Source organism: Cotesia typhae, unplaced genomic scaffold (genome assembly GCF_013202065.1).
Source record: "Cotesia typhae breed Kobodo isofemale line unplaced genomic scaffold, CoteBio_Ctyphae scaffold_152, whole genome shotgun sequence".
Taxonomy (NCBI): domain Eukaryota; kingdom Metazoa; phylum Arthropoda; class Insecta; order Hymenoptera; family Braconidae; genus Cotesia; species Cotesia typhae.
The window spans coordinates 10902056-10922952 of record NW_027423776.1 but is presented as its reverse complement, the minus strand read 5'-3'; the positions used below and the strand labels follow the sequence as shown (position 1 = coordinate 10922952).

General features: G+C 32.3%; 1 protein-coding gene across 4 annotated transcripts in view; it reads right to left on the bottom strand.

Annotated features, from left to right (window-relative positions):
- The window catches only part of LOC141536110 (uncharacterized), a 146762-nt gene that overhangs the window by 100052 nt on the left and 25813 nt on the right, over window positions 1–20897 (bottom strand). Inside the window, exon 1 of one of the 4 annotated variants that reach the window (XM_074256368.1) lies at window positions 1517–1587. The exons of the other annotated variants lie outside the window; for them this stretch is intronic. The gene's annotated coding sequence lies outside the window, so the exon portion shown is untranslated. Of the gene's footprint in view, window positions 1–1516; window positions 1588–20897 lie in introns of those variants that run through there. 4 annotated transcript variants of the gene reach the window in all.

Genomic DNA, 20897 nt, shown 5'->3' with positions numbered 1-20897 from the left:
GTGCACACATCCATCGGAATATTTGCATAACTATGTGAGTGTAGTGTGTAGTCCACCCTGAAGGTAGAGCAAGAGCGAGAGGGCCCAGGGGAAGAAATGTGCTCGAGAGAAAGAGGCCGAAAGCAGAAAAGAGAGAAGAAAGTTTTGAGTCGATGGTGAGGATTGCGGCGGGGCGGAGGTGAACCCTCGTCCTCATCGAAAACATGAGAGACACACAACAGAGAGGAAGAGGAGGCGAGTGAGTGAGCGAGTATGCCGTCTCGTCTTATATTGATTTCTGTCCACGGCATCCCCTCGCTATTGAGCAGTAGAGGGTACAAACCTTGTGTAAGTAGTATATAGGCTGCTGTGGCTGTGGCTGAAGCTCGAGCTCAAGCCGAAGCTCTTTATAGTACACTGCACATAACTAAGTGAGAGCCACACACACATCCATAGATCTATACACCTACAGAGCCATAGAACTACAGCCCTCAGGAGGGTACCACTCTGTCACATTCAAATCCTTCTCTTTTTAGTCCCCGCTATATTCGTATTCGTATTAGTGGGAAGGAACAAGAGGGTGAGAGGGAGAAAATGCTTTCCCTCTGTATCCTTTACTAGCTCACCATTCAAATAACAGCCAGCGTAGTCTCTGCCAGAGCTGAGTTGAGTCGAGTTGAGTTGAGAGTAGAGGTGTGTATATATATATATATGGAGGGTGAGGGTGAGTGGGAGGGTGATATAGAGGGTGAGTAGTTTCGTCCGGCCGAAGCACACCTCGATCGATTGGGCTTGTCCAAGGGTGGAGACCGCCGAGTGTGTGCCAGTTGCTATGGAAACTCACCCTCGCCGCGGGATGGAGCGCCATTGGCCGGCCTAGAGCTTCTTCCAATACCTTATTTCTATTCCTAAATGTTTTTACTCGATTCTTTTTGTTTGCTGCTGTTTTTGGTCTTTGTTTCTTGAGTTTGCATTTTTTTCTTTCTTTCTTTAATTAGTATTTTTGTTAAGTAAATTTAGTAAGTATATTTAAAAAGATCGATGACGAAAAAAAATTTTTTTAAGCTTAAATGATTTAAAATTTACGTTGATAAATTGATAAAAAATTTATTTTTGAGTTTTAGCAGACTTTTATGAAATTTATAGATAAAAAAATGATTGAAAAATACTTCAAATTTTTTTTTGACAATAAATTTGAATTTTTCAACTTTAAAAATTAGTTAAAAAAATAATTATGGTGCTTACGATTAAATTTTATTGATAAATACTATTAAAATATTTTTTTTAATTACTTTTTTATAGTTTTCTTGTAGAAAATATTTTATTCCATTGAGAAAAAATTTATTTGAAAGTAAAAAAATGGTTAAAACACGATTTTCAATTGTATAGATCTAAAAACTTAAAAAAACTGTACATCAGGTAAAATAAAAGTGAATAAAGGATCGTCTATGCGTCTACACATTGAACGCGCACCCTGGTTGCAAAATGTATAAATGCATGTAATGTATATATATTTAAATATAAAAGATGTACATACCAAAGCAAGCTCTCAGTTATTTCCCGCGGGGTTTCCCTCAAACAACTGTTGCCATGGGAAAAAGTAATATCGTGCTCGTCAGTATGCAATTACTTCTAGGTGATTGGTTTATCGGGTGCGTCAGCGTGCTTTTAAAAACTCTCAAAAATCTAAAATCACAACTCGTGATACACACTAGCTCGTTATTGGAACACGGGAGGAATCCCACAAAAAATTGTCTTTATTGAAATTTATTTATAAAATTTTATAAGACAATCTCTTTTATTTTTACTGAATAAATTTTATTTATAAAAAAATTGGAAATTAAATTTATGACTTGTGCACAATTAATTTTAAATAATTAAATAAAAGCAAATTAATGTAAATACTAATGTTAGATGAGCTTAAAAGCGTTAAAAACAAATCATTTTTATTTTAGAACCCAATATCCTAAACTTAACTCTTTGGTAGCGAGATAATTTAGCGACGATGCGCCACCTGTTGAAAATTTTTAGTACTAACTTTGGTTAAAAAATTATAAATGGGTATGTATTAATATTTTTAAGGCCATTATAGTCATATCAGAATATATTAAGCCATATATGGCATAATATGGCCAATTTTCATATCAAGCCACATAAAAAATTAACATGTGGTCATATTAAGCTAAATATGAACAGATAAAATTTTTTTAAATGACTATTTATGGACATATGTGTCCAAATTTCATATAAAAAAATAACATATAAATATATCAAGCGATATAAAATTTTATAATTGGCCGAAAAACTAAAGAGTGACCTTTTCAAGGTCTTAAAAAACTAAAAGTACCAATTTATCTCGACATGTAAATTACCCCCGTCCATTCTCTCGCTCAGCAATACAAGTAGCAGACGAAAAAATGAATGCCTGATTTTAATGATAACAATAAAGCTGGTTGGTATCTGGCGAGGGTTCTATCGCGGCACTTTAAAAGTGATAAAGTAAAATAAAATAAAAATAATTTAACCTACTTGCATTATTAATAAGGAAAGGAGGGAAACGGAGCAGCTTGGTGGTGGAATGACGAGATAAAGAGAGCAAGACTTTTGAATGCTGTACTTAACGCATCGCTCATTGGAAGTCGGAGCATTTAAAAGTTTTTTCTTAAGAGTATTCATTGACTCAGTAGACGAGCGAGAGAGAAAGAAGGAGGGAGAGGTAGTTTCTTACTCTACTCCTTACTCCTTACCTCTGGGTGTTTTACTCCTACTTTAAAAGCTAGTAAGTATAGGTACTTTCTTCATTGACTCTTTCTTTCTACTACGCTCAAGCGTACTACGCGGCATAGTAAGCACGCGCTAAAATATCCCCGCTTACTACTCGCTCTGTTTTTTCTCTAATTATGAATGAAAACTCGAATGAGTAAGACTTGTATACTTATATACGTCTAGAAGTTTCAGGCGCCAGTGAGATTACAATTATTTCATTTTATTCAAGGATTCATTTTGCGAAGAATTTCTCAGATGAAGAAAGTTAGTTGTGTTGGATAGTATTTTGTGAAATAAGACGGATCTATTGAAATTTTGTTACCTTTATTGGTGTAATTTAAAGGAATGAACTGAACACCTGACAAATGTTTGGTATTTTTTTAAATTTATTTCTAGTTAAGGAAAATCATTTTTAGTCATTTTTCTTAAAAATATATTTTACGACTTTACTTAAATTGATAAAAAAATGTCTTTGTTCACAAAAAAAAAAAAAAAAAAAAAAAAAAAATCAAAGAGATCATGAACCAATTAAAAAAATTATTGAATCACTAAACTTTGTTGTAATTTAATGCAATTTTTTTTTACTGCTGATAAAAAAAATTTAGGAAGACAAATTTTACCGTCCAAAAATGTCTCTACCAAATTTAAGATAATCAAACTCCTAAAATTTACTTTCTTATTTCAAAACTCTTTTTCTCGGGTCGTTAATTTTCCAACCAGCGTCCAATCTAATTAACAAAACCCCAAGTTTCCGAGAAAATAAACCTCAGAGCGTTAAATAAAAGCTAACTATATTAGATTTACCCTGAAAAAACCTCCAAAAAGGACTAAACTGATATTGCCCAGATAGGAGGGCGTGCCAAAACCGATTGAAGCAATCCCGTACTGCGAATTTCTTATTCCGTCTTTCGTCTGCAGTACAAGATGCAGTCTTAGCACATATAACAGAGGCATAGTCCTTCCTCCGCTCCTATTTCTATCCAGATTCCTATCCGGAGTGTCTAGAGTCTGATTTTAAAGCCGGTGGAGTGTAGAGAGTTTAGTAGAGTAGAGAGTGACGGTGCTGGCGTTCATAAACACAAAGAGAGTGGGTAAGACGTGGTAAGACAGGGCTGGTGCATGCTCGGGTTTTCCATTTTCGATGATTCCAGCGAATTCGGTGTAGCAGTAACAGGCGTCGGTGGGTGAATGGGAGATGGGTGACGGGTGACGGGTGATGGGTGGCGAACACCGCGAGAAGCACTTGAACTCGGTTGCATGTGGTGCTCACCACCCCCAACCCAACCCAGCCCAAGCCTCAGCCCGACTTGAGCCCCAAGCTGCTCCGCTGTCGGATATGCTACGGTTTAAGCCCAACAAAGTTAGGACAAGTGAGTGTGTGAGCGTGTGTATGCTGGGCGTGGCCTCCCGGTGGTCGTTGGCCAATCAGAGGCTGGCCACCCCCGACCCACAAGTCCACATCCACCCTACATACATATTGATCTTGTGGTCCTTGCTCTCCCGCCTTCGCAGCTCTCTTCCTTCGCAGCTTCTTCTCTACCCCGCAGCCCTTCACCCTTCGCTGTACTTTGTACCCCACATCCTTGCTCTTGTCCCTAGCTTCCAGCTCACCCTCGCTCTCACCACAGACGCTTCATCCCTCCGACCCGCACCGGCACAAGCCAACCACCAGAAGGTCGTCTGACCAATACCATCACCAAATATTTTACTCACGTGTGTGAATATTACAGCTTTTTGTTCTTAAGTTTACTCCCACCTACCATTTTTTAGCCGTTGATTTTTATTTTTATCCGAGGGATGGGAATTTTATATTGAAAGGTTGACTTTGTTCGAAAGAAATAATTTTTTTTTTTGTTATAAAATAATTTGGTGATTATTTACAAGTAGGGTCAATTCATTCTAGCCCAAGTTAAATTTTTACTTAAAAAATTTTTTTACTTGAATCAAATAAATTTTTTTCTTAGTTTTTCTTTTAAAAGTGCTTTAAAAGTTTTTCAGTAATTTCTTATCAGTGAAATATTGAAGTTTATTTAGTTAATATTGATCTTTATGAATAAATACAAAAATTATTTAATAAGACTATTTGTATCATGATCGCTTAATAGTGTAATTTAATTTAATGTTTTTCTTTAATAAATATTCGAAAATATCAACTTAACACTGCATAATAATTGTAATTACAATTTAAATTTAATATTCAAATAGTATAAATACAAATTCTAAAAGCAGAAACATTTATATAAAGTACATTATTTTTATATTCCTGAAGCGAATAAAATTTGAGTCTTGTCACGTCGCTTGTCAGTTAACGCTCTTTCGTTTCCTCCTTTATCCACTTACACGTCCTACAGCAGTCCCGGGTCTATAGATTTAAGCAACTGCGAACTTATATCTAAAAATATAAATTTTCAGTCGAAATATTTAATCATTTATCAATTTCCGATTCGCGTTATCAACCTCACACAATTTTAATTAAAGTAAATGCCCAAGTTTTTGGTGTGAGAGCCGAAAATTGTCACTCAAATGTTTGTGTATTGGATTAAAAGCAAACGGTTAGTGACAATGAGGGTAGTCGAGTGAGGTCGCGGGGCCAGAGTCAAAAAAAGAAGAAATATATGTCGAGTTTGAATAAAACAAAACAGAAGAAAAGGAGTAGAGAGAAAAGCTTTGGGAATAATAACAAAGCGGTGGCCCCTCGGGCGCTAAACAATGCAGTCGGCGAGCTAAAACAAAGGAATAAACATGAAAAGACAAAGAGGGAGCCGTTCGAATCCGTAATTTGTCCCCGAGTTTCTTTGTTTTAGCATATCACCGCGTTCGTGTCCCCTGCTGGACCAATCTCGAATAAACTGACGTTTCTATCCCCAAATTGTAGTCTTATTAATTTTTCCACGGCTTTATTAGCATACAACCTTTGTTCTACTTTTTTAAATTTTTATTTTAAGTCAACGTTATCGTCTGAATTTTTTATTAAGCTATTTTAGAAATAAAAAAATTATTTATTGTAATTTGTATACTTTCTAAAAATGTTTATGTTGATAAACATGTCAACATTAAGCAAAAATTAATTGAAATAAAAATTAATGTTGGATAAACTACTGAAAAGAGTCAAAAGAAACAATTTTTATTTTAAAACTAATTTTCTCAAAATTAACTTAATGGTAGTGAAAAAATTTTGCGACTAGATGCCACCTGTTGGAAATTTTTGGAACTAATTTCGATGAAAAATTATATACGCGCATTTCAAGATATATTCAGCAAGGTATGTGCATATATGGCCCAATGTAGCTAATTTTCTGCATATATGACTGTCTTAAAAATTTTTTCATGAGTTAAAAAAAATATTTATTTTCAAATAAAATTTCTGCCAACTTATATAAATTTATAGAGCAAAAAAAATAGTGAGAAAAATCTTTTGGTTTATTTACAAGCTCTTAAAGTGTTATAACATGCGGGTATGCATTAAAGTTAAGTGGATAGAAAAATGTTGGCGAGGGTAAGGAAAAATAGTTGAGAAAACTTGGCCGAGAAAACTCTTTTCTCATTATTTCTAGGTAGTTGAATTATTCACAAGACTCGGGTTATTATCCAGGCCAGGGTTAACTTCGGTCGTTCACCTTTTATTCTACTTTTTATTTATTGCCCAAAGTCACGCCCGTTTTCGTTCATTTTCATTTAAAGATATCCCGATAAATAAATAACTCTTTTGTGTTAATGGGAGAATTTTTCCTCGCCGATCACAGAGACTCATTAAAGGGAAAATTATTGAATTCCTTTGTCAACCCGATACCTATTCGCCGGATAAAAAGGTGGATGAATTAATAGCGATATGAAGGGGGAATATTCCGATAGACATGAAGTCACGTAAATTTTAAAGGGTTTCTAGTCCTCATGTCATCTTAAACACGGTATAAAAGAGAATATGAGGAAGAATTTGAAATAAAAGGGGTTACTTTACTTCCATGTGAAAGAGGCGACAAAAGAAATAGATCTCGAATTTTTATGGACCTTTTTCCGTTCTCATCGCGGCCTTGCCTTTACTTGTATTTTTTCTATGACATGCAAGTACATTTCTTTGTAAGAAATTTAACTTGAATTATTTATTTTCGGTAAATTAAATTTTTTAGAAGAAAAATTTTAATATTAAGAAAAATAATTTTTTGACTTAAAATTTCAATATTATTAAAAAAAAAAATTGTTTACCCCTGAATAAATTTTCTCCAACAAAAACCGAATATTAAATTATCTTTTTACACCAATCATTAATGAGCCCGAAAAAAAAATTTCCAATCGAACACAATATCGAATGAAAAAAGGTGAAACGATAGAGCTTATAAAATAATCTTTTGTGACATATGGTAATGTTCGTGGGACACATCTCGCTAGTTAACGCAAACACAAACAGTTAAACTATGCAACGCATTCATAATATCCATCGGATACATATAAATAATAATAAGAATAATGGATACGTGAAAAAGCATCCAGCATCCAACATCCAGCATCTATCCCATTGAGACGGTATTCAATGGACCATCTCGGTTCGTTAACCAGTCTGTCGCATTTTTTACCCATCATCCGTCGAAAGGGCAACCCTTTTTTTTTATTTCTTCCTCTTCCAATTTGAATACATTGTACCCTCGGTCCTCGGTCGACATACATATGTATATCCGACCGATACGTAAAACCCCAAACGAGGCTCCAAACTTTTGGCACTAACCTCGCTTGTATATGCATGCATCAAATATTATTTTTATTATGTATATTTTTTCGCAGTATTTTTATACCTGAGTTCAATTGTTTCGCCCTGGCTTGACCGATTTTTCTTTTTTTTTTTTTTTTTTTTTTTTATTATACTCTCGATACAATGCTGCTGATTTTGATTTATATGACGCGAATGACAGTCGAACAACCAAAGGGTTGCGGAAGCTATAGTGTTTTCTCAATAACTATAAAGTTATTTTCTGATGCATGGGAAATTAGAAATTCATATATGCTATTTTTTATGCTGAATTTATTCTATTATTTTTTTTTATTCAGGATTCAAAGGATTACTTTTTATGCGTGATATATTTTAGATATCAAAGAGTGGATCAAATTTAATTTACCAGACATCTGACAATTTTAGGAATTTTCTTATATATTTTACTTGTACTTTATTAAAAAAATTTTTTCGCTATCTGTTGGAATTTTTTAGGACTAACGTAAGTCAAAAAATTATATTAGGCTAATTATATTACATTAAAAATTATGTATAAACATATCGGATTAATCTAATGTTTAATTTTTACTGTTTAAATCAGTAATAAGGGATGAAAAAAATTTTTTTACAAAATGAAATCACTAAATTTTAAAAATTATGTCTGTAATTAAAAAAAAAAAAAAAAAAAAAAATTTACAAAATGATTGATAAAAAAAAAAAAAACGAAAAATAATGAAGATTCAACAAGTAGAAGGATTTAAAAATAAGCTAGCAGAAAAAAGTGTTAAAAGTGACGAAAGATAATGAAAATGTCGTTTAAGAGTGAAAGTAAAAACGAAGAAGAAGAAGAATAATAATAAGAAAAAGTAAAAATAAAAAGAATAAGTGTATAAGGGTAAAGAACTCGGTGACACAATTTCTCGAACTCAGGAAGGAGTAGAGAGACTGTGACCCTCTGGTGATGCTGATGCTGATGGAGATGGTGTGAGGGTGACAACCTTGAACTAGATTTTTAATTGCAACTTCTTGAACCCGACGTCTTGCTCGCGCTTCTATTCGCACCGTACCAGCGAAAATAAAATGAAAAAGAAGAGTACCGGCGGCGTCAACGTCGACGTCGACGGTTACGACTCTTCCCGCTGCCGCTGCACCATCGCCATCATTCTTTCCTCGTTCTTTACTTACTTTCAGTTTTCTCGTTCCACTTAACTTTTGTTCGCGTCTTTCTCGCTCCCGAGGCTCCAGGAATAAAGGAGCCTCCTTCTTACGGCACAGATTTATCCCCTGCCCCGAACGCGAACGCGAAAACCGTATTCTCTTTGTCTAAGCAACAAGTAGCGCGTTCATTTTAAACGTGTCAGAGTTCTTTTGTTCGTTTAGTTTAAAGAAAACAACTAAACAGTAGAGAACGTCATTGCCAACGCGAACTTTTACGTAAATGAGAATCTCCCGTCTGAGTCTACGTCAAGGATTCTCCTTCCCAACTATCAGCTGCTATCATCCCCGAGCTATCAACTCTACCTCGATAAAAAGATATTACGCATTTTACATTTTTATCTTACCCCATTAATTTTATTTGCTTCCCATTAAAAGTTTTTAAGGCTTTTGAATTATTACATTTCTTATTGCTTACTTTGTTGAATTTTTTTTTAACTGCTAAAAGGTCCTAAAATTAAAATTAGCCAGATATCAGTAAATATATAGCTAAATATATCCATATGTGACCTGATATATTTATATGTAACCTCGTATAACCACAAATACCGAGATATAATTTTTTTATCGAAGATAGTTATAAAAAATCCAACAGGTGGCGCATGGTCGCTAAATTTTCTCGCTACAAGAAAGTTGAGTTTGACATACTCAGTTTTAGATTAAAAAAAATTTTTTTTCTCTCTTTAGAAGCTAATAAGACGCTAGTTTTTAGTTTAATTAACTTCTAGATCAATTTTAGCCCAATTTAATTAAATAATTAATTTTTTATAAAATTAATAATAGTTTAAAATAATCAACTATTTAATTAATTTTTGAGTCGTTTGGTTTTTTTACTTTTTTAACATTTTACTTTTATAAATAATTATAAAAAAGTTCACAATAATTTACTAAAATTCCATCAGAAAACGATTAAAATTTTTTTCAAAGTTATGTCGCTTCATAGGATCGCAATTTTACATAGAAAAATAAACAATTTAAATTAACGGTATCATAAAAATAACCCGAATATTTCCTATAATAATTAAGACATCACACTCACAAGTTAATTGGAATAACTTAAATTTTAATGAGCGAAGGGTCGAGCAGGGAATGCCGTAATAAATAATAAAACAACTGCCGAGATTTAGTAATAAAATGTAATAACGCTGGTAATTGTTGTCGTAGGGAATTATAACACTTATTTTATTATTTTCAAGTGCCACGAGTTACTGATTATCCCTTCAAATTGGTTATTTTCGGTAAATACTATTGTGAAAAGCCAATAACGTTGTTTTTCTATTGTCAAAACTCTATTGGGTAGCATTGAGTGTGTCTTTCTCAAAATACGCGTCATTTCGATCAGTGTGTCTCTTTCAGTATATTTTTCAGTTCCCCGTATATATATACTTATAATGGGAAAAGAGAAAAACCTGCAGGTAGTAGGGTGCCGAGGAACGACAAATATAATCCCGTAGCCGAGACAGGTGAGCGTATTTTGTCGATCTGTGTATTTCACGATAGGTGTATCCGAACTGTAAAGGATTCCGGGGGATGCTGGGAGAGTAAATCCCTAGGGATGTCTCCGCTCCTCAGGTATACTCTACATTTTCAATGTATGAAAAATATTAAATAAAATACAAGTAATGCCGATATTCAATCTATTACTATATATGTTTGAGAGGGATACCTGCTAGATGATATTCCGTGGGGTGAAAGGCCGTTTTTTTCTCAGCGTTTTTTATGTGGGGACGCGTATCTTTGGTGAGATAAAAAACGTCACAATCCATAGTTTATTTTTTTTTTTTTGTAATAATATTTATAAATAATCTTTCAGATCAATTTATTGTGACAAATAATTCCAAAAAAAATTTCAAACATTACATTTTTGAAAAAAATCTGAAGACAGTTTTAGAATAGTCAATTTTTAAAAATCTTTAAACTGCGATATCTTTTGAACGCGTGGTTCATTTTGGAGCTTGTTGACCGCATTTGACGCAATTTTTCAAACTCTAAAACTTTATATAAGGTTTTGAGTTGATTGGTCCAAGAGTTTGAAAATTATATAAAAAAAAAGGTATACTTTTAAAATTTGTTGATTTTTTGAGTACAAAGTTAAAAAAAAATTGAATAAAAATAAAAATAGATAAAATTTTTACGTCTCTCGTAACTTTTGGAATTGTCCTCGATGGTCTTGACGATAAAAATAAGAAGGTGCGGAAAGAAGAGAACCAAAGTAAAAGTAAATGTCAAAGAAGAAGAGGAAGAAGAAGAAGATAAAGAAGAGAAAATAGATGTTGAAATTGGGGTGTTTTGGGGTATGGGAACGGCGTGCTTGCAGACTTGAAGGAGGTCGATCGTCGACGGGATAGGACGTGCCTTCATTTGTTTCAACGGGTACGTCGGTGGGTGGTTACGTCACGCGGTGTGCCGTTGGCATGGTAACCCTCTGGGCTCAAGACGAAAGACGAGAGGGCGAGGGGTACGGGCTTTATACAACATTCTGTCAGTTATAGGACGACGTACGAACAACGATACGACGTTGACATCGAGAACGCGTGCGCATCTTGCTCTCTTGTGCTCTACTGGTAAGAGTGCTCCCGAGTTCCGTTCTGTCCTCACACCACCCTTATCTCGAATACATTCTTCCCACCCACCAGCCCTAAACATCATTCACCCACCACCCACCACCCACCGTCATCCCACGCCACTCTTCGCCTTTCGTCTTTCGTCTTTGCCTGTCCGCTGATCCCCGATCTTCTGTCACAACTCCTTTGATAACTCGCAAGTGTCCAGGCTTACTCTTGTTTTTGATCTGGATGTTTGTTCGGAATTTAAAAGATTTAATATTAATCTTAAAAAACAGATGAGTTATTTTTTAAAAAATTCCGGTTTTAAAGGACTTTAAGTTGTTATTTTATTCTCAAAAATAATTTTTTGCAATGTTAGATTTTTACACTGTGTCCTAATTGGAGTTCCAAATTTATTAATTATTTCTGAAATATTGAGATACAAATTTAAAAAATTAATTTCTGGTTTAATCGCTAAAAATATATATTTATGAGGTCAATTATTACAGTTCAAAATTCAAATAAATTTTTTCAATTATTTAAATGTAGGGATCAAAATAAAAAAATTAATTAATTGTTTGCATGTAAAAATTAAAAATTAAAAAATTGAATTTAATTTTAAATGTTGAGATAAAAATAATAAAAAATTAATTTTTAATTAAAGTATTTTAATCAACAATTAAGAACTTTATTTCTAATTAAAATTTTATTCAATTGTTAGATTTCCAAATTAAAAAAATCTATTTCAACTTCAAGTGTTGGGACTAAAAACAAAAAATCAATTAAAAACAAACAAAGTAGAGTTTGGAGAAGAGCTCGTCAAAAATACGAAGCCACTCAATATTTGCTACCCCCTAGCTATAATTGTACATAACTTCAAAAAGTAACTTCATCGGATGATGGAACGGGTAGAGAGTTACAGCACAGGTAGAGGAACTAGAGATTACAAGGAAGACGCCAGTACAGAGGTAAATTTAAATTAGTTTCAAGTTAACTCGAGCAATTGGCGTCTAGCTCTCTCTCATCAACCTCCGAATGTTATATATGCATTTCTCATTTTGCCTCATCCTTTATCATGAGCTCGAGCATGAGGTTGGCTTGCTTGTGACGCAGGAACGTCGTCAGCCGGGTCTTCCGTTCTGTTTCTTCTACCCTTCATCCTCATTCCTCATCATGTCGACTCAACGAGCTCCACCAGTCAATATGGAGAAGTCTCTCTATATAATATACATTTACACATATATACACCCTATACACAGTACATTACATACTAAACATTTTATATATAATATATAATATATAATACATTATAATATGTACTACACAGTATGTACCAGTACTTGCTTCGAGGCATCAAGGCAGTTTCAGAACTCTGTCGTAGAAGGGTTTCTTTGTAGGTTTCGAATTGTTCATGAAGCACTATTAAATCACTTTTCAAAAATGCCTTCATCTACTTTATTATTTGTTATAATATTTTAAGAATTTATTCTAAAATTCATAGAATTTATTATTATCATTAATAAATAAATTTGATCCACAAAAATTATGTTGAAGCCAACTGTATTGATAAAAAAGCTCAAAAATTTACCAAATAATTTATTTTTAAGCTTTGAGTTCAAAAATCTGACTTTTTCATAATAGGCTATTTTTTTTTTTAATTTCAAACTAGGATATCTTTTGAACATGTTGTTCGATTTTGATTTTTTTGACGACATTCGACGCAGTTTGGTATACCAAACAAACGTATACAAGGTTTTGAATCGATTGGTCCAATACATTTGAAGTTAAATCAAAAAAACTTCCACAAAATTTTTCTTTTGAATATTTTTCTAAATATTTATTTAAAAATCTAATCAGATTCTATTTTTGACAATTATTAAATTAAAAATAGACGATTTGACTTATTAAGATCCTTCCAAATAAAATATTTAAAATAAATAATTGAAGTATCTAAAAATTCGCAAAAGTAAAAGGAAGAAATGAAAATATAGATGACAGAGGAGCTTATTAAAGCTTAATATATCGCGATTTAAACCAGGATACACGAAAATTGGCACATATTGGCGTAAGCCTGGCAAGCGTAGTCCGCGCTGAGGATGAGGATGAGGAGGTAGATGCACAAGAAGAGAAGAGAAGAGAAGGCACAGTAACCAGAACGAAGCTCTGGATGTGGAAGCGACGTTAAGCCGCTGGCAACCAATTCAAAATCCTCTTCCAGCTTCTACTTCTACCTAGGAGTTCCAGCTTCCAGTTTCCGGATAGAGAACTATACCAAGGTACAGACACAGCTTGCTACTGCAAAAGTAAGCTGAACAGTCTAGGTACAACATCCAATACACTTCCAGGCACTGTGCTTCTATACTTCTGCCTTATACACATAATATTATGTACTATATTGAGCATTCTGCATACTACATACTGCATGGAACACACACCAAATGCTACGTACTCTCGACAACTGAGTACATACCAAATTGAAGAAAACGAGTAAGCGAGAACGAGAAAATAAGGTATATAGATGTCGTGTGCCTTTGGGGATGAAAACGCTAGCAGGCAATTTTACTCGGCGCTTTTATATATATATTTTGTACATTTATATATATATATATATATATATATATATATATATATATATATATATATATATATATATATATATATATATATATATATCATGTGTCGAAGATGCTTCAAAACGTCTCGGTACACAAGCCATGCAAAAGACATATGCTCAAATGCTTCTTACTTTTTATTTTCTTTTATTCACTTCTTTATCCGTTCTTTGAAGGGAGATACGCAGAAATGAGAATTTTTTTCGAGAACTCAAGAGTTTTGTAGTGCGCGGAGTAACTTGGACTGCTTGAAATTTTTTTGGAAAAAAATTCGGGTACTGGTGATTATAATTGTTATTTTTTAAGTCTAACTGGGGGGAAATAATGAAAAGATTTTGCGAAACTTAATTAACTTAATTGTCGCGGATAACAAGGAATAAATGTAGCAGCAAATTTTAATTTCCGGGAACATTAACGCCCTTACGTCTATAACTGTGCCTTTCATTCTGTCCAATTACAGCTAGTTAATTTCTAAATTTCCTTATTATTAATCCCCTGTTTTATTGAAATTTATAGTTTAGGTGTTTACCGTGATATTATTTTTTTAACGAATTCGCGGAGTTGCAAAATTCACTTCAAGGATTTTACATATATTATTAATGAAATTAATTTTGAAAAAAAATCCAAATAAATTAATTTATTAATAACAAATAAATTGTCTTTAATATAGTCAATTTTATTTATTTTTTTACCGACTGTTTAATGATTAATAATTATTAAATTAATAATAATTTAATTATGAGGGACTTTAATGATCGAAAAATTAAAACCAAATAAATAAACCGATAGCAATAAATCAAAAATTAAAAAGTAGCGACGGACAACTGACCTGAGAGTTGTTTGGGCTAACCCTTGACCCTAGTGACCGTACCTCGTGACCTAGAGCCCATAAAAAAACCAGAAGTTGCCAACAACAGGAAACATATCGAAACCGGTACGGCTTTGACCTTCACTCGCCAATAACAATAATAATATATATCTGTATACATTTATACCACCGGTCACTCCTCCGTACGTCGGCACGAGCCGTGATTTATGTCCGAGTTTCAAGGCGGTTTGCCGTAATTTGCAAGCATTATTCATTGCATGTGATTTGTATTTGTTTTCTTCTAACATAGATATTTTTCACAGTTTTAATTTTAATTTGAACATAATACGGCACTTTAGTAGTTTAATGCACGATTTCGCTTGCTTACGCGATTGCTTACGTAATTAAATTTTATATGGTCAAACGACTTTTTATGACCAGTGGTCAGCTCGTGCTCGGTGAGCGGTCTTGACCTATTCCATGGACTTAATTGTCCGAAGTGACCCTTGCCTTGCTACCGATGGAATTTGATGTATTAGAAAGTAAATAAATGTAATTTAAGGATGTAAATAAAAATATATCCTAAAAAAAATGGAATTAATTTTTTTATAAGAAAAAAATTAATTCAAAAATTTTTTTCTTGATTTTAGATGTTGAAACTCTTTAAAATAATTTACTCGAATCAAATTAATTTTTTTTTTTTAGTATAATTTAAATTATTGATAGAAAAAGTGTTAAATGTATTTATAGTTAAAGTTTGTTTTATCTATTGTCTATCGAAATAAATTTTAATGTGGCGGTAAAGTTTATGCTAGTATTTTAGTATTTGACGGATATGAGAAATAACGAATAGAAGTAAGGACGTTTATTTGAATTTAATGTCCAAAGGTGTTTTGTCGAGGATCATGTCATGCTTGTGTTTATGCTGAAGGCGAATATAAAATAAATATAAGAAATGAAAAGTGGGTAAAAATGATATATGTATATTACGAGACAAGTTTGTCTCAGTCTGGAAAGTGGAAAGTCCATCAAAAAGTTTCATTTCGACGTCTCGCGGGATAATGTGAGACGTCTCAAGTATAACCAATTCGAGATGACTTATAATGCTCTGCATATACAAGAATTGTAAATATTTTAATTTCATAAATAAAAAATAGATGAATTTTTATTTTTTTTTAATAATTTTTTAGAACTTGATACGTAAGTTTATGATAAATTAAAACTCAGAATTTTTTTAGAATATCAAAATTTTTTAATTGAAATTTTTTTTCAGTTCTTGAGACATGAATTTAAATATCATTAAATTTTGATCTAGTTATTTTATAAAAAAGTTTATGAAAACTGATTTTTAAAAATTAAATTTTTTAAAAGACAATAAAATAAAACAAATTATCTAGAAACCTATCAGGTTTCAAAATTAATTAACTTCTAATCTAACCACGTTAGAAAAAATTTTTTTAATAAAAAATTAAAGTCTGAAGACTCATCTTCCACTTCTTGAAACTGATTTCAAAAATATTCACTCCAAAATTCTCGAATTAAAAAACTAAAAATCACTTTAAAAAAACAGGAACTAAAATTTTTGTAAAATAATTTTGTACCACCGAATAAGTCAGACCTCTTAACCACTGAGTCTTTCCACAAATAAATATACACAAATCAGACTTACCTAAAAAGACAACAAACAGGAAAAATCAGAAGACAAGATAATTTGAAAAAGTAGAGCAAGAATCGATGTTACTGGTGTGATGCTCTCAGAAAGACTAAAAGTGTAAGGGTTAAAATATTCAGAATATATAACTAACGCATGCATACATAAAACATAAAACACAAAATAGGGGTACCATGTACCACGTAGCATGTGACGGGGCCCCGACACACGGATCCATTGTGCGTCATAGTCTATGCTGTGTATTTGTAAGTTTTGTTGTTCGGTCCCAGGTGGGACCCCCTTGGGTCCTACGCAAGTTTGTCCCCGTCTTCGTCTCTCAAATCATTTCTTTACCTGGATATGAATGGGGTCGATCTCTCGATCTCTGACTCGGTAAAATCTGACTAACTTCACTCATATCACTACACCCTTCTCTTTAAATTTCTTGCTATCTTATGAGTCGGGCTAGACACTCGGTTTATTGGTTATCGTAATGTGATTTTGATGAGCAGATTGCCCGGATGCATCATATATCTTCGATAGACGGCAAGCGCGTTATTAATGATCATCTCCGATACCGGAACGAGTTGAGTAGATGTCTATATACTTATTATATGTACTGCGGATTAATAGACACTGTACACATGATCTACATTATCTGACAATGAGGTTATGTGCAACATTGATTTATAACAATGCGATTTTTACCGGAAAATAAGATTGATTCCACGGTTTTCTATCATTAATAATTATCTTGTTACTTGCGAGTATTTCTAATCGGAGTATTAGAGGTTGATCGACGATTTAAATGAATATAAAATTTATTTGATTAGAGAAAATAATACACTGTAAATTTTAATTGATTCAACAAAAATTCTAAAAATCCTATTAAATTAAATTAATGATTTTTTTCAGTGTAAAAATTTTTTAAAATTTATTTACTGGTGAAAAAATTAATTTAATTAGAGAGAAAAATTATTGAGCAAAAAAATTTTGTATTTAAGCAGAAAAATTCTTGAATCAAATAAAATGAGCCTAAGCCAAAAAAAATTTATTAATTCAAGAATATTCTTCAAACTAATTTTATTTTTCATTCTTTTTATTGTTAACAGTTTTCTCTTCAAACTCAAGAGCTTTCTCTTAAAGTAATTTTATTTTCTTAACATTTTTCAACGTAAATTTATTTTTTTTTTTAAATCTAAATTTAATAGAAAAAATTCATAAATTTTCTAACTATTCAATAATTTTTTTCCCTAAATCCTGGATGAAAAATTTGATAAGTGACTTATTAAAAAATAAAAGGGTTGATATATTGGTAGAATAATTTAAATATTGTTATTTGTTATCAAGAGGACTTAATCTTAAAAACGTTAAATGAACTCGTCAGGATACTGGTTCTACTGGAATAGTTCGGTCTAGATCTAGGATTGGGATTGGAATTGTTTTTCCAATGCCCGAGGCAGATGGAGAAATAGAATTAAAAATAAAAAACGGATGGATCCGCGTTACTACAACTACCAACTACCAACTAAACGGGAACAACCCTTTGGATTGGTGGGGTGGACTGGTGAAATGCTGAAAAAGTTGTAGTGAAGAGCCCGTAGGACTTAGTTAAGACGTCAGACCGGGCATGACAATGAGGTCACCCATGCATGCCTAGGTTTCGCACCTTTTTTAACAGTACCTAGGTACATATACATATATAAATATATGTAGACATGTGTATAAAAGAGTAACACATTTTATTTGATTCTTATCTTCGAGGGTACTCGATGGGCTCGTCGATTTTGGAGATAGTCCATCCGAGTTACTGCAGCACTCTCGAGGGTACTTGATGACAGCCAGCTAAAACCCGACGGCACTGTACTATTATAAACTCTCAGCTAAAGGTGGCTCTCATCGAGACCTCGACTTTACGCTTTCGATAGTTATCCTTTTTGAAGATAATAAAAGCGCAATTATACGTTTATTTGGGTTTTGATTAAGACATTTTTTTATTAACACTTGAAAAAATTTTTTTCGAGAGATAGAATTTTTAAAATAGAATATTTTAGAATTATTTAATTAGTCTATAAAACTAAAAAAATTATTACGATAATTTAATCATATAAAATTTGATATTTTTTAATTAATTTATCAGTTTGATGAAAAAAAAAATATTGTAAAATTTATAATATTGAAATTGGCAAACAAAGAAATTTTTTTTTGAACAAATTATAATTATTAGATTACAAAAATCAATTTATAGTTGATAAAAAAAATTTTAAATCAAGGTTATTATTATTATTTTATATGAAATGTTAAAGATACAAAAAAATAATAAGAAACCTTTTTTGTAGAAAATTAAATTTTCCATAAAAAATGTCTAAATTGATTTTTTCAGATCTTTGATCTTCTAGAATAAATATTGACTTGATAAAATTATTATTATTAAATAAAGAGCAAGTTTGAATGTAATTTATTTAAAAAAAAAAAAAAAAAAAAAAAAAAAAAAAAAATCTTTGACATAATTCTTTTAGATAAAAAAAAAAAGAATTACAAGAAAGGAAAATTTTTTGTAACTGTCACAAAGTAACCCAATTTGATTGTAGATGAGACATTGTAAGAAACGCCTAGATCTATTGGCGGGGTCATGTAACTTCCAGCTGCTGTTTCCGTTCTACTTAAGTCTAAAAAAATGCAAATTGTTTCGTTACAATATTAAAAATTTAAAAAGGGAATCGAGGATCTAACGGTTACTCTGGTGATTATTTGGCTTGAGATTGACGTGACGAAAGCCGAGAGCCGAGATGAGAAAAGTCCCGGGGTGGAAGAGGAAGAGTGAGCAAGCTCGGCTACAAATACAAATAAAAATAAATTTGAATATCGATGCTATTGAATTCGATCGAAGGGTCGCGAGATTTCTTTTCAATAACCGAAAGGGTTGCGATTTAAATATTCTCACCGGGGTAACTAGGTATCTCGGGGCGTGCCTCCTCGTTCGCAAGCTACCTCTCATATATTTTTTATATTATTTGTATACTTCACCAGAGTACCGGCTTTGTACTTGCCATCAAAACCTAACACCCAACCACCAGACCCGCAGGCGATACATTTACTATTCCCCGTAATCAGTTGGTACTTCGTCCTTAGATTTAATTTTTTAATAAAATCAATCACAGTTACCTTTAAGTCCAACTGTTCAATCGCAAATATTTTTTAGCCAATTATTTTTCTTTAGAAAAATGTTTTTAGATTAATGTTTTTGAAAATAAATTTTATTGATCTTAATTTTAAAAAAACTAGAAATTGATATTACTGTTAAGAGTCCAAAATTTTTGCTCTTCATTTTTAAATAAATTTTAATCGCAATAAAAATAGTTTAGGTACTTCTAAATAATTTTTAAAGGTAATTTTGATATGATAGGGTCATGAAAAAAATTTATAAAACTAAGAAACTATTCAAAACTCTTTCAAAAACTTGACATAAAAAATTGAAAAACCTAAAAATATATAAAATCATAAAAATGCACAAATTTAAATAAAAAATTTTGATAATACAAAATTGAAATTGCCTTTTAAAATAAAAATTGAAACATTGTAACGAATTGTTACTTTGATTATTTTTGTAACTTTTCGATAAATTTTTAACAAATATCAATGGCTAAATTTTTTTTTTTAACTCTACAATTTATTGAATTTCAATTAAAAAATTTATTTTATTTTATTTATGACTGATTTGATTTAAATTCTTAAAATTAAATATTTAATTACGAGATACCGAGATGACAGAAGAATTTCAGTCAAGTGCAAAGAGCAATCTGTTAAATATTAAAGTAGAAAAACAAAAAAAAAAAAAGTGCAGTCTTGGAAAATAAATCAAGGGAGTAAAGAAAAGTGAGAAATAGAGTTGAGTTAAGAAAAGTATAACAGGTCGAAAGAAAAAGGAGTAAGAAGAGTTTGCGTTGGAGTTGGCGTAAGAAAATAAGGCAGTGAAAGCTAAAAGTAAGTAAGGAGGAAAATAATGACTCTGAGCGACTTGGACGGAAACGGGAGAAAATAGTGGAGCAGTGAAAAGCGTGGTCGGGGCATAAAACGCCCGTGACCCACTTTTTTCCGAAGCAACAGGTACCTTCTAATTAAGAACACTTAAGAAAACTTGGCTCTTAAAGCCGACGCCCTCTTCTTCTTCTTTTTCTCCTCAAACTAAAACTCACTCTCACTCTCACTCTTCTCCTTGCTCCTCCAAACAGACTCTTGCTCTTTTTTCCCCCTCGCCCGCGATAACGCCATTATATTTTAATAAACCCTCGGGGTAAGCGAGTGAACCCGTCTCCGGTTAAATTCTTTCGCTGCTTCTCTCTTCCTCCACTGTTTTATTTTCCTTTTCTGTCCTCTTTGCTTTCTTTTATTTTTACTTACTAACCCCCTGCCCCTTCCACTTTATGCAAACAGACTTCAGACTCGACACGCTTTAATTCATTCATTTAAACCCCCGTAATAAATCCACCAACGATATTTTTAACCCACTGACTTCTTGACAAAATATTGAATTGGAAAAATTTTTTTCAGGTTTTTTATTCTTTTAATTCAACAAAAATTGGTTAATTAATATATTAAAATCTTATTTATAGATCGA